Source organism: Hyperoodon ampullatus, assembly GCF_949752795.1.
Source record: "Hyperoodon ampullatus genome assembly, chromosome: 4".
NCBI lineage: Eukaryota > Metazoa > Chordata > Mammalia > Artiodactyla > Ziphiidae > Hyperoodon > Hyperoodon ampullatus.
Genome location: NC_136917.1, coordinates 141,260,588 through 141,274,996, shown reverse-complemented (window position 1 = coordinate 141,274,996; position 14,409 = coordinate 141,260,588).

The following is a 14,409-nucleotide window of genomic DNA, read 5'->3' as shown; positions in this document are numbered from 1 at the left end:
TTCCAAACCCCTTCACTTAAGAAAACCTTACCAATTCTAGCATGGCTTCTAGCAGCCTAAGGCCAGGTCCCCAGGGATGACCCAGCCCCCTTTTGAGTTTCCTGTCTGCAAACAATCAGGGGACTGTCAGAAGAATTTATTGATACTAGCCAATGTCCTGGCTCCTGACCTCCCTTACTCAGAGCATTCACTTACAATTATGAATCCTTCCTCTGTCCCCTTTTGCGATGTATACATACCTCCTACTACTCAGAGGTGTCCCTTCTCCAGGACCTGAAAACTATTCCTTGGAAATATAATTATCAGGAAGAAGTGACCCTTTGTCTCCCAGTCTCAATGGGAGGATAGATTTCTAATTTCCTTAATTGCCAGCTAGCAGACACAGGTAGCCTAATGACTTTGATACCAACCACCCTTAGTAATTTTTCACTTCCTTTCCTACCTGAGCCCCGCTCACTCCTCCTTACTCATCCATTCTTCCATTAAAATGCCCAATCATCTCTGCACTAATCAGATGGAGCTCAGCTCTTGCCCCTGCAGTCAGTAGTTACTGAATGAAATCTGTTTTCAGCACTTTAATGTCCAGCTTTGTTTATCTTTGACACTGACAATATAGGAACAGAATTTTCCACGTAGTTCCAGTGTCATCACATGCTTAGCAAACTAAATATAATTTCTGTAAATATGCTTTAAAGACAGATTGTACTTAAGAAGATGTAAGAATGTAAGAAGATGTAAGAATGTAAGAAATGTAAGAATTTGTATGTAAGAAAATGTAAGAATTAAACTTCCTAAATAAACAACGTGGAATTAACATGGGATTCAGCAATTCATATGCATGTGAATTTAATATGTGTCAAAGTTGGTCCTTTTAATTAGTAGAAAAAGATGAGCTAGTTCCTAAATTGGTGTTAGTATATATGAAGTAAGTGAAGTATGTAGAAGTAAATGTAGAGGAATTATTTTATAATATTAGGATGGGAAAGGCCTTTCCAAACAAGTCATAAAATCCAGAAGCTATAAAGTGAAAGATTGATAGAGTCAACAAAACCACAAAAACTTTAAAGTTGTAATCTCACACTCGTGACCAAAATTAAAAGACAAACAACAAAGTGGGAGAAAGTATTCTTCACATGTAAATCTGACAGTTAATAGCCATAATTCTAATACCTGCAAAGCAAAAAAGATAATCACCAAAAAAAGAAAAATGAACACATATAATGGAAGGATAAATGTAAATAAGCAGTTATTATATGAAAAGATGGTCTAACCAAGGAAATGCAATTTCAAATAATGAGATGTCACTTTATGTTTATTAGATAGGCAAAAATTAGAAAGATTAGTTATAAACAATGTTGTCAAGGATGTAGAAGAAATAATCCTCTCATATTTTGTAACGCAAAATATCATTTTAAATTTCCACCTCCTTCAACATTTCCACCTCCTTCAACATTTCCACCCCTTTACTGTGGGATAGTACACAGCAGTAAAAAAGAATGAGAGGGGTCTTCACGTACTTACAGTAACACTTCACCAGGACATAGTTAAATAAAGGAATCAAGGGGGGACTTCCTTGGTGGCGCACTGGTTAAGAATCCACCTGCCAATGCAGGGGACACAGGTTCGAGCCCTGGTCCGGGAAGAACCCACATACCGCAAAGCAACTAAGCCCATGTGCCACAGCTACTGAGCCTGCACTCTAGAGCCCGTGCTCCACAACAAGAGAAGCCACTGCAATGAGAAGCCCGCGCACCACAATGAAGAGTAACCCCCTCTTGCTGCAACTAGAGAAAGCCCGTGCGCAGCAACAAAAACCAAACACCGGCAAAAATAGATAAATAAATAAATTGATTAAAAATAAATAAATAACACCTTAGGAAAAAAAAAGGAATCACAGGACTTCCCTTTTGGGCAAGTGAGTAAGACTCCACACTCCCAATGCAGGGGGCCCAGGTTCAATCCCTGGTTGGGGAACTAGATCCCACATGCATGCCACAACTAAGAATTCTGCATGCCACAACTAAAGATCCGACATGCCACAACAAAGATCCCATGTGCCACAACTCAGACCTGGTGCAGCCAAAATTAATAAATAAATAAATAAGGAATCAGATTTCAGGATAATGTGCATGATGTGATTCCATTTATGTAAAAAATAACAAATGAAAATTATATGTTAGTGGTATTTGTATAGAAATTAATAGAAAAGTGAAGGGAATTTAAAATTTTCCATCTGTATATGTTGCATTGTTTTAATTTGTATTATATTTAATACATATTATTTGTGTAATTTTAAAAAGGGAAGAACCATTAATTAGTAATTTCTTAAACTCAATTTTATAAGCTCAGCAATATTAAAAAGAATGACACATTTCAATATCTTCAAGACATTGACATGTCATAAAATCAGGTTAAAAGCCTATAGTTTTGTTCCATGATAAAAGTTTTGCTTTTGTTTATGCATAGATGTCTGGAAGGATATTTATAGAATTTTAATAGTAACCACTTTTATTTAAGGTGATTTTGACTTTATTTTTGACTTTATTTCTTTTTTTTTTTTTTTGGCTGCACCTTGCAGGGGTTGGACCTACACCCTCAACAGTGAAAGCGCGGAGTCCTAACTGCTGGACCGCCAGGGAATTCCCTTGACTTTATTTCTTATGTTCTTATAATCTATGCCTTTTTTAAAAATATTTATTTATTTATTTTAGTTTTGGCTGTGTCGGGTCTTAGTTCCGGTACATGGGATCTTTGTTGTGGCATATGGGATCCTCCACTGCGGCGTGCAGGCTCCTCGTTGCGGTGTGCAGTCTTCTCTCTAATTGTAGCGTAAGGGCTCCAGGGTGCATGGGTTCTGTAGTTGCGGCACTCAGGTTCTCTAGTTTTGGCCCAAATGCTCAGTAGTTGCAGCACAGGGCTTAGTTGCCCCACAGCATGTGGGATCTTAGTTCTCTGACCAGGGATTGAACCTGTGTCCCCTACTTTGGAAGGTGGATTCTTAACCACTGGACCACCAGGGAAGTCCCAATAAATGCCTTTTATAATTTCATTGTGGATAAAAAGGCATATCACCTGAGAAGTGATAAACAGTTTTAAAATTTCAAGTCATCAGACATTTGTTGTAGAGCAGGCTCTCTTCTACACAGTAGAAATATAAGAAAGAATGAGATCTATTTCCTTCTTTCAGGGAACCAGAAGTCTAGTTTTTGTAAGAAATATTTTTTTGATGTTGCCTAGGAAAGATCTAGAACTTAATGATTTGTAAACAAGAGTCACATTCTTGCTGTTTATAATAATGAAATGCACAGAATAAAAAATGTCCTTTGTATTTTACAATAAATAATCTGTGGCCCTCCTTTCTGACAATGATTGAATAGCTGTGCCAATTATCTACTGAAAGCCAATCCTAGTAATAAGAAAACCAGACTTTCTGCATGTAGGAGAAGGCTTATTTTTACCTCCTTTTAATTGAGGAGAGCAGAGAGGGGAACAGGGGCATTCCGCATAGCTAGGTCATGCATAAGTATACCCACCAAGTCATGGTAAAAGGAAAATCCATCAGGAAGATTTAACAATTATAAACATATATGCCCCTAACGTGAGAGCACCAAATACATGGAGCAAAAACTGACAGGAATGAAGGGAGAAATAGATAATTCAATAATAACAGAGATTTCAATATTCTACTTTCAATAATGAATAGAATAACTAGGCAAGAAGATCAATAAACTTGCCTAGTTATGAATTAATGCATTAATTTTCAGCAAGGGTGCCAAGACTATTCAATGGGGGAAAGAATAGTCTTTCCAACAAATAGTGCTGAGACAACTGGCTATCTACATGTAAAAGAATAAAGTTGGACCCTTTCCTCACACCATATGCAAAAATTAACTCAAAATGGATCAAAGACCTAAATGTAAAATGTGTTAAACCACAAAACTCTTAGGAGAAGACATAGAAGTAAATTTCATGACCTCAGATTTGGTGATGGATTCTTAGATATGACATCAAAAGCATGAGCAGCAAAAGAAAAAGTAGGACACCATTAAGAAAATGAAAAGTGACCCACAGAATAAGAGAAAATATTTGCAAACCATACATCTTATAAGGGATGGGATAAAGAACTCTTACAACTCACTAATAAAAGTATTCATAACCCAATTTTTTAAATGGGCAGAGATTCTAAATAGACATTTCTCCAAAGAACATATACAGCTGGACAATAAGCACATGAAAAGATACTCAACATCATTATTTATTAGGGAAATCCACATAAAAATACAATGAGATACCACTTTACACATACTAGGAGGGTTAGAATCAAAAAGTGAAATAATAACAAGTGTTGGTGGAAATTTGTAGAAATTGGAACCCTCATGTACTGCCAGTGGAAAAGTAAAATAGCACAGCCACTTTGGAAAACAGGCTGGCAATTTCTCGAACAATTAAACATAGAGTTGCCATATAACACAGCAATTCAACTCATACCCAAGAGAAATGAAAACATATGGCCACACAAATACTTGTACAGGAATGTTTATAACAGCATTATTCATAATACCCAAAGGTGAATACAACCCAAATGCCCATCAACTGATAAATACATAAACAAAATGTGGTATACCCAATCAATGAAATCTTATTTGGCCATAAAAAGGAGTGAAGTATTTGATACATGCCATAAAAATGGATGAACCTTAAAGACATTATGCTAAGTGAAAGAAGCCAGTCACAAAAGACCATATAGTATATGACTATTTATATGAAATGCAAAACAAATATAAACCATATCCATTATCACAGAAGGTTCTATTGGACAGTGCTGGTCTGTCGAATAGTAATAGAAAGGCTTGTTATCCTTTATGTATGAAGAGTTTCTAAGAAGTCTGGTAAGAGTTGGAAGAACTACTACAAGTTAAATTCTTAGGTAAGAATTTGGGATGTAGAGAGATTTGACTTTAGAGAGAAGGTGATGTGATAAAAGCATAAAGAGATTTGATGATGCTACACTGCTAGCTTTGAAGACAGAGGAAGGGGCCATGAGCCAAGGAATGCAAGAAATGCAGCTCTAGAAGCTGGAAAATTCAGGAAATGGATTCTTCCCTAGAGCTTCTGGAGTGAATGTGGGCCTGCTGACACCTTGACTTTAGTCCAGTGAAACTGATTTTGGAATACTGACCTCCAGAACCATAAGAGAATAAATGTATGTTGTTTTAAGCCACTAATTTTGTGACAATCTGTGACAGAAAGTAGTAGAAAACTGATACATGGAGGTTGTAGGGGAGAATCAGTTTCTTGCCTTTCCAGCTTCTAGAGGCTACCTACATTCCTTGGCTCATAATCCCCTTTCTCTATCTTCAAAGTTAGCCATGGCAAGTCAAGTCCTTCTCATAAGGCATCACTCTGATCTCCTCTTCCCCCATCTTCCATTTTTAAGAACACTTGTAATTACATTGGGATCACCCAGATAATGCAGGATAATATCATTGTATTAAGGTCAGCTGATTAGCAACCTCAATTCCATCTGCAACCTTAATTGTCCTTTGCCATGTAAGGTAAAATATTCACAGCTCCAGAAATTAGGAAGTGGACATCTTTGTGAGGCCATTGCTCTGCTCACAATGGGTTAGTCATTCTCTTAATAAAATTGAATATGTTAATCAACACTCTGGCTTGGATAGTTCCACACCTCTATCCAGAAATGGAAAGAAGGTGAAATATTCAGGTCTCTGTCTGGTTGGATTGGACTGGAGTGGGGCTGAGTGAGTGATAGGATTCAAGGATGACTCCACAATAGGAACTGTGGATGCACAGAAGAGCAAGGGATTGGGGATGATGATTCTGCGTTTGGACATTTTAAATTTGAAATGCCTATGGCATTTACAGCTGAAAATGCCCAGTAGGCAGTTTTCTGTGAGTATATGGAAGGGTGATGCTCAGTTAAGAGGTTTGGGTTGGAGATGGATTTGGGAGTCATTAGTATAGGTGGTAGCTGAAACCATGCGAGTGAGGTACGTTAAGCAGAGCAGAAGGAGAGTAAGAAGCAGAAAGAGCGGTGAGCTGAAGATGGAACGGGAGGAAACTTCCCACTGTAGAGGAAGCTATACTGCACCGTCACAGTTCCCCCCCTTCACAACCAGGGCACTCACTTCCCCAGCTTCTGGGAGCACTGCCTACTGATGGCTCACAGCTGTATGACATCTATATCACTTCTCTAGAATTGCCCTCCGCCCAAGGGAGATGCTTTACCCTACTTTGAGCCCATTCTCTGGGGAAATCCTTCATCTAACGAATGATCAGTGTAGAAATACAAAGCCTTGGCCTCTTTGCCTCAGTTTGTGACATCGATTAAGGGCTACCTTAATTCAAGAACTCTCTGTAGGATCAGCTGAGGCCTCTGTTGCAATTGCATCCCAGTTCAACTTCTCCCCTGCCCAGTCCCACCTCTCCCACAGATAATCTTCCTGAGAGCACTCCAAAAAAACCCACCTGTACACATCTCCATTTTAGTGTCCATTTCCAGGGGATTCTAATGCTAATACACTCACATTCAGTGGGAGGGTAGAAAAAGTTAATTCTGTGGAAGGGATGGTAAAGTAATGATTTACAACAGAAGAACAAAGAGAATCAAGAGAGTATAGAGTCTTTGAACCAAGGAACTGTAGAGAGTTCCCAGAGGAAATTGTGATAAACAGCGTCACATGCTGCAGAGATGTTCAGTGAGATAATGACTGGAAAATGATGAGGAAAGAAGCCAAACTGAAGTGTGTGGATGACTTAATAAAGGATAAGAAAGAGGAGACAGGAGTCAGTGACTGTAGACTACACTTCTGCAAAGTTCGGACGTTGGGGCTGGATTCAGAATGGAAAGGAGGCAGAGAGGAACACAGGGACAAGAAATGGGGGAAGCTCAAGCATCTTTAAGGTACGTTCATTCATTTTAAAAAAATAAATATCTAATAAATTAATTAACATTTAATAAGTTAATAAATATTTGTCTACTCTCTGTAAGTCAGGGGTATATGCAAGGGATGCAACCACCCCTGAGGTATTCAATCTGCCATCAAGCAGCTTGCTGTCTGAGCGAATGTCACCAGAGGAAGCTGACTAAGGACAAGTGATTAAGGACTGCCAGGCAGCATGAAGGCTCCAGCTCATTATATAGTGGAATCAATCTGCATGGCAATAAGTCTGTTGTGCTTCAGAGCTTAACATCTGAGTGGCAGGGCAGAGGAACATTCATTAAAGATTGGTTGGGTTTTGTAGAGTGAAAAGTTCAGTTGACCAATCTTGTTATCCAGGGTGAAAAGGCCAGAAAGGAGCTAAAAGGATTGAGAGAAAATTTCACCAAAGGGTTTTTCTAGATCAAAAATCTGCATTGTTGTGAGATCATGAGAGAATTGTAAATGATATATGAGACGTAGTCAGAGACTGAGTTTTGGAGTTTAAGGCTTCTGAGGTCTATAGCCTGGTTCACTGGTCCACCAGGATGTTGGGCTATTTTAGGATTATGGCAGGGTTTAAGGTGAAGATAAATTATGTAAACGAAGACTCAGTGTCTTTACTGAGTGTGAGAGGGGGATCCAGAGGTCAGTAGAGGGTAAGAGGGGAATGATCAGGGAGCTTGACCTCAAGCAGATGAGGTATTAATAGCTATGTCCACTGAAATAAATAGATGAAAATTTGGAGGAGATGGGGGCCTCTATTAACATTAGAGCAAGAGTTCCAGGGTGCACAGTGAAAAAGATGGGAGGAAGGTGATTGTTCGGAAGAATCTTGGGAGCAGGTGTTCAGGATAGTAGGGGGATGAGGGCATAAAGGCAGGTTGGAGCTTGTGGAACTTCCCTTTCCTGAGGGCCATAGAGCTTAGAAATATGGTTGAAAGTGACTGACCTCAAATGACTTAACTTGGGACAAGTTGTCTTGAGCCAGGAGAAGTTAGCTGCATTTGCCAGAGGCAATTAATTGTTATAGCTGGTAAAGTCAAAGGGAGGTTTCTGGATCAAGTACAAGAAATGAAAGTGTATTAAATTTTGGCGATGGACGAAGTCGAATTTTTTAAATTAAAAAAGTATTAAGTTCTCTTTTATATTATATTTTATTGTCTGTGAATTTTTGTTGATAAATTGAAAAGAAAAACTAAAAAACTTTGTGCCTGACCAAAGTACATTAAAATCATTTTTTTTTACATATCTGAAGTTAATATAAACAATATTATAAACTAATAAATAAAAAAAAATAACAATATTATACAGTGGGATAGGGAGAACTTTTACTTCAGTAGATTAAATAGAAATTAAATAATGGAGTTTTCTTATTAACAGGCACAAATTAATGCTCTTGGGCTTTAACTTTGTACTAAGTTAATGATCAATTCTTGGTCAGAATCCTGATTTTGTACAGATTTCTATTTTCACCCTCTTCAACACACTCCTCACAGGTTTGGAAATGGAACTTGTGACGGTTACTTTTATGTGCCAACTTTGGTAGGCTATAGCATAATATTCAGTTATCTAATCAAGTACTAATCTAGGTGTTGCCGTGTAGTATTCTGTAGATGAGGTTAGCACTATGACTTGACCTTAAGGGGATTATCTTTGTGATATATGTGTGTATACCTGTATCTATATTTCTCTCTAGATATATAATCACTTCTTGTGATTATCCTTGTAATGTCTATCTGTCTATTTATCTTCCCTATCATTTTAACCTTGTGTCAGTAATTTACCGTCATGTGACCCAGATTGAACGAATGAAGTGTGAGGAAATGTTTGATCTGGAATTCTGGAGAAGTTCTTTGTTATAATTCTGTGAAAGTTTCCAGTCGTACCTGCTTCTTTCTTCCTCTGACAGTATGAGGCTTGGAATGGCAGCAGCCCTTTCACTGTCAGGTTGAGCATGAAGCCAACAGACAAAGAAGGCAGAGCCAAGACACTCGCAGAGACATGGAGCCGGGGCTGCTGGCTTAAATCAGCCCTGAATCCTGTCTTGCCTCTGGGATTCATTTTCCAAACCATGTGTTTCCTCACTGTTTACGTTGTAGTTCGGTTTTCTGAGATCTGCAGCCAAAATTATTCTACTTAATACAACGCTTTCCCTTAAGGTAAGTTCTTTAGGATATTAAGAAGCTAGTGTGTCTGGTCTGTCAGTTGAGATTCATGTCCTGTGTGGATGTTTTTACAATATTTGCTTATTAGGGATTAAAAACCTGATAATATAAATCAAAGTGTAGCTTTTAATGGAATCTTTGCAAGTTAAATAACAGTTATTTGTAAGGTTTCAATGTGTTCTGTTAATTTGTTTTAGAAGTATTAAGATTCTTAAGGACTTCCCTGGTGGTCCAGTGGTTAAGACTCAGCGCTCCCAATGCAGGGGGCCTGGGTTCGATCCCTGGCCAGGGAACTAGATCCCACATGCCGCAACTAAGAGCCCGCATGCTGCAACTAAAGAACCTGTGTGCCGCAATGAAGACCCAGTGCAGACAAATAAATAAATAAATATTAAAAAGAAAGATTCTTAAGATTCGAGTGGCCTTGTAATAATGTACCCAATCTTTATATGTCATGTCACTGACAAAACACAGAACTTGGAAATTATTTGATACTGTAGCAGTAGTGCACACTTACTAGAATTAGTTTATCTGGCAGATATATCTTGTAGGTAATATGGATATCATTAAAAATGCTAAAGGGGGGCTTCCCTGGTGGCGCAATGGTTGGGAGTCCGCCTGCCGATGCAGGGGACACGGGTTCGTGCCCTGGTCCGGGAAGATCCCACATGCCGTGGAGCGGCTGGGCCCGTGAGCCATGGCCGTTGAGTCTGCGCGTCCGGAGCCTGTGCTCCGCAACGGGAGAGGCCACAACAGTGAGAGGCCCGCGTACCGCAAAAAAAAAAAAAAAAAAAAAGCTAAAGGAAACAGCAAAATAGAGCTGCCCCCAGAACAGGGAAAACGATTAATTACCTTGGAGAGTGGAGGAGAAGAAACGGTTTCCTATAACATAAAATGAGACCTAGAAAACCTAAATGGCACAGCAGTCTTTCTGCTCTGTTCCAGAATGAATTTATTCTAGAGCTTAAATTATATGTTTAAGTTCTTATTATTCAAGATCCCTTTAATTATCATGCCTTTAACATTCCCAGTCATGGACTTCCCTGGTGGCGCAGTGGTTAAGAATCCGCCTGCCAATGCAGGGGACACGGGTTCGATCCCTGGTCTGGGAAGATCCCACAAGCCTGGGAGCAACTAAGCCCGTGCGTCACAACTACTGAGCCCATGCACCACAAATACTGAAGCTTGAGCATCTAGAGCCCATGCTCCACAACAAGAGAAGCCACCGCCATGAGAAACCTGCACATAGCAATGAAGAGTAGCCCCCACTCGCCTCAACGAGGACCCAACACGGCCAAAAAATACATCTATATTTCAAGTCCTTTTACACAGCAGCTGTTAATTACCAGTAGGCCTATAGGGGATGTTGCTCTCTTTCTCTCTCTCCCTCCCCAAGGTAAACTTCAAAAATTAATTGTTGATTATTTTTAGATGAATGTAAAAACTTATATTAGATGAAAGTTTTATTCAGCTTGGATTTGCATAAAGAAGTCTAGAAATCAATAAGACTGAATTGATTCTTGCTTTCCCTCACCAATCTTCTCCTCCAGATTCATCTGAGTCAGCAAATGTCGCTGCCTTTGGCCAAGTAGCTCTCTGCAGAAACCTGGAAGACATCTTTGACACCTGTTTCTCCTTCCCTCTCACATCCAATCCCGTCACCAAGTCCTGTCAATTCTACTTCTATAGTGTGTCAAACGTAATCCTCGCTATTTTCGCTGTGCTCATTCTGACAGGAATTACTTAATTTTCTTCCAAAGAACTAGTCTCCCAACTAAGCAACTACCCAATTCTCTCTCACACTTCTGTTGTTCCATTCTCCTCAGCAGCCAGAGTGAGTCATTAAATACAGTTTGATCATATCAATCCCTTGCCTAAAATACTTCAATAGCTTTTTTCCCATTTATGATAAAGTCTACAATCTTTAACATGGCATCAGAAGCCCTGCCTGATCTGCCTCTACTGTTCCATAATAAGCTCTATTATGTTTTTGTTTTCTTTTTTTTTTATTGCATGCAACAGAAACTGACTCTAATTAGTTTCTAGATACAGACACAGGAGACTATCAAGGAAAAGCTGAGCAAACAAGACTCAGGGAGGTAAAGAAATCAACTCCTCCCCCAGGAACCTCTCCAGCAGCAGGTGGATTTGTCTCACTGGAGTGCTGACATTGATGTGATTAGTTTTCTCTCTTAAATGTCCCAAATGACCAGGAGAAAGAATCTGATTGGCTTGGCTTCTGTCAGACTTTTACCCCTGGATCTGTCTATCCCTGAATCTATCTCCACAAAGGCAGGTCTCTCTTGTTTATTACCATATTACATGTGTCTGGCATAGAGTACAGGCTCATTAAATATTGAACTAATTTATGTTCACCTAATTGAATAAAGGAATTCGCCATGGTCAGAAGATAGAGACAATTGATATAGGCACAGCTGATGAGGGCTCACACTGGGGTGTGGAGTCCATTTCCATGGTTGAGGGTGAGGCGTCCACCTCAGGAGATAACCTCTACATGTGCTCTTCAGCCTCACCTTACTCTACTTTCCCCTCGCACCAGGAGCCTTTGGCCTTCTTTCATCCCTCGAAACTGCCAAGCTCTTTCCAAACTCAGAGTCTTTGCATATGCTAAACCCTGTGCCAGATATGTTCTTCTCCACTGTGCTGGTTATATATTTATTGCCTCTCAGCTCCAAATGTGTCCTTTTTGCCTGTTTTGTGAAAAAACATATGAGCCCTTTAAATAATTTTTGTCAGCTGATATATTAAACTTTGTCAGTAGACGGAGCTAGAGAGACATTGCAGGAGACAAAAGGTTTTCGTCCTGGTTCTGTGCTTGGCAGGCTTCTGCAGCAAGGCCAGCAGCTTCTCCTGGTGCCCATCTTGGGCAGTTTTGTAGCAGAATGCCTCCTGTGAGGTACCTCACTGTGAGCAGCTTTCCCAGCACCTTGGAGGGCAGATTTCTAGCACATCCCAGAGGGTAGAGTTCCAGCAAGTTCCACTGGTGTGAACTACTCTACTAGCCAGCTACCCACAGCCAGGAATTCTCCAACAAGGTCTAGGTCTCTATCCCAGGAGCAATGACTGCCCATTATCGCTGCTATTCCTCTATTCTTACTTCTTACTAGCCAATCCATTGTGACTTCAATCCCGTTAATAACTCTGTTTTTTTGGCCGTGCCTCGCAGCGTGCAGGATCTTAGTTCCTCAACCAAGATCGAACCCACGCCCGTGCAGTGGAAATGCGGATTCTTAACCACTGGACTACCAGGGAAGTCCCTGTTAATAATTCTTTATATCAAACTTTCCCTGTTTAAATGACCATGTAGCTTCTTTCTCTTGATTGGACACAGACTGGTACGCACGCCTTCTCTTCACCTGTCTAATTTTATTTATCCTTTAGGTGATAATATCATTTCCTCTGAGAAGACTTCTCTGATATCTCAAACCAAATTATCCCTTTTCTTTTCCTTCATAACATCTTCCACAGTTTTAAAATTATGCATCCATTTGTGTAATTATTATGTCTTTGTCTTCTCCCACTAGGTAACAGGCTCCAGGAGGGCAGTGATCATGTTTATTTTGTTTACTGCCATAAATCCAGTGCCTATTATACTGCCTAACCCAATTATGGGTCATTAAATGAAAAAGACCTCATTTATTGAGGTCCTGTTACATTCAAGTCACTGGTGGCAACTAAAAAAAAAAAAAATAGTACTCAATCCCTGTTCACAGGGGATTGACAAATTTATATGAAAGAATAAGACCCACACAAAAAATGTAAAGCAGTAAAGGGAAGGTTTCAAAAGAATGGTACAAGTTGTAAGTACTAGTAATTCAGAGGCAATCAAGAATTTATTCTTAGGGGCTTCCCTGGTGGCGCAATGGTTGAGAGTCCGCCTGCCGATGCAGGGGACACGGGTTCGTGCCTCGGTCCCGGAAGATGTCACATGCCGCGGAGTGGCTGGGCCCGTGAGCCATGGCCGCTGAGCCTGCGCATCTGGAGCCTGTGCTCCGCAACGGAAGAGGCCACAACAGTGAGGGGCCCGTGTACCACAAAAAAAAAAAAAAAAAAAAAAGAGAATTTATTCTTAGAAAGACTTTGTATTTTGGGGGGGCTTTCCTGGTGGCGCAGTGATTGAGAATCCGCCTGCCAATGCAGGGGACACGGACTCAATCTCTGGCCTGGGAGTATCCCACATGCCGCAGAGTGGCGGGGCCCATGTGCCACAACAGCTGAGCCTGGGCTCTGGAGCCCACGAGCCACAGCTGCTGAGCCTGCATGCCACAACTACTGAAGCACGTGTGCCTAGAGCCCGTGCTCTCCAACGGGAGAAGACACGACAGTGAGAAGCCCATGCACCGCAATGGAGACCCAACACAGCCAAAAACAAACAAACAAACAAATTAATTAATTTGAAAAAAAAGACTTTGTATTTTTTATAAAATCCCTAGAAATTAATTTCTTCTTAGCTAATTGGATTTTATCTGTTATATATCAATTGGGAGGGAAATGGTCCAAATGAGATCAATTATTTATTTTAGAAGGTACTTTTTGGTAGGTTCATAATGAGTTATTAATTTCAATGAGTTTTTAAAATCTAGCATTATATTTGTATTTGTTCTATGCATTGTAGGTTTCCTAAAGTAGAAATAATTAACTATAAAATTGGAGAAGTTACTCACATTTCCTCTTTTCTAGGACTGGGTCTCTGGCTTTAAGCCCTTTCTTCAGTGTGCATTGGTGAGGGCCAGCTGTTAGCTGTTTATATCTATGGTGAGGGTCTTCTACACATGCTTACTTTGGTATGATTTTGGACAATTCACAGTATCATGTATTCTAGGATTTGGAGCAGTTAATAGTTAAATTCTGTCCAGTTTCTTCAGCCAGAGATGAGAGGCTGTACTATATGTTCTCAGATCCCTTCCAATTCTCTCTGAAGACATGCACACACTTACTATCAGTTGAGCAATAATTCCCAGTGTCAGGTATGTTTCTCGCTGAAAGTCCATGGTTGTTTAATGAATCTCTGGAACTGTAAATTTTATTTAATACATATACTTAGTGAGGTTTGGCATTTTGAGATGTCAAATGCTTATAAGAATTTTGATTCTTTAGCCCACATTGATCACATAATGCAACCTTCCTGGCCTTCAGCTTCCTGATTAGAGAGTAATATATTGACGAGATAACATGAAATTTTTGTTCAATTAATAAACTTTTCCTGAGTATTTACTATGTATCAGGCACTGTAGGAATCCCTGAGGATACAAAATTAATACCTGATTCCTGCTCCCTAT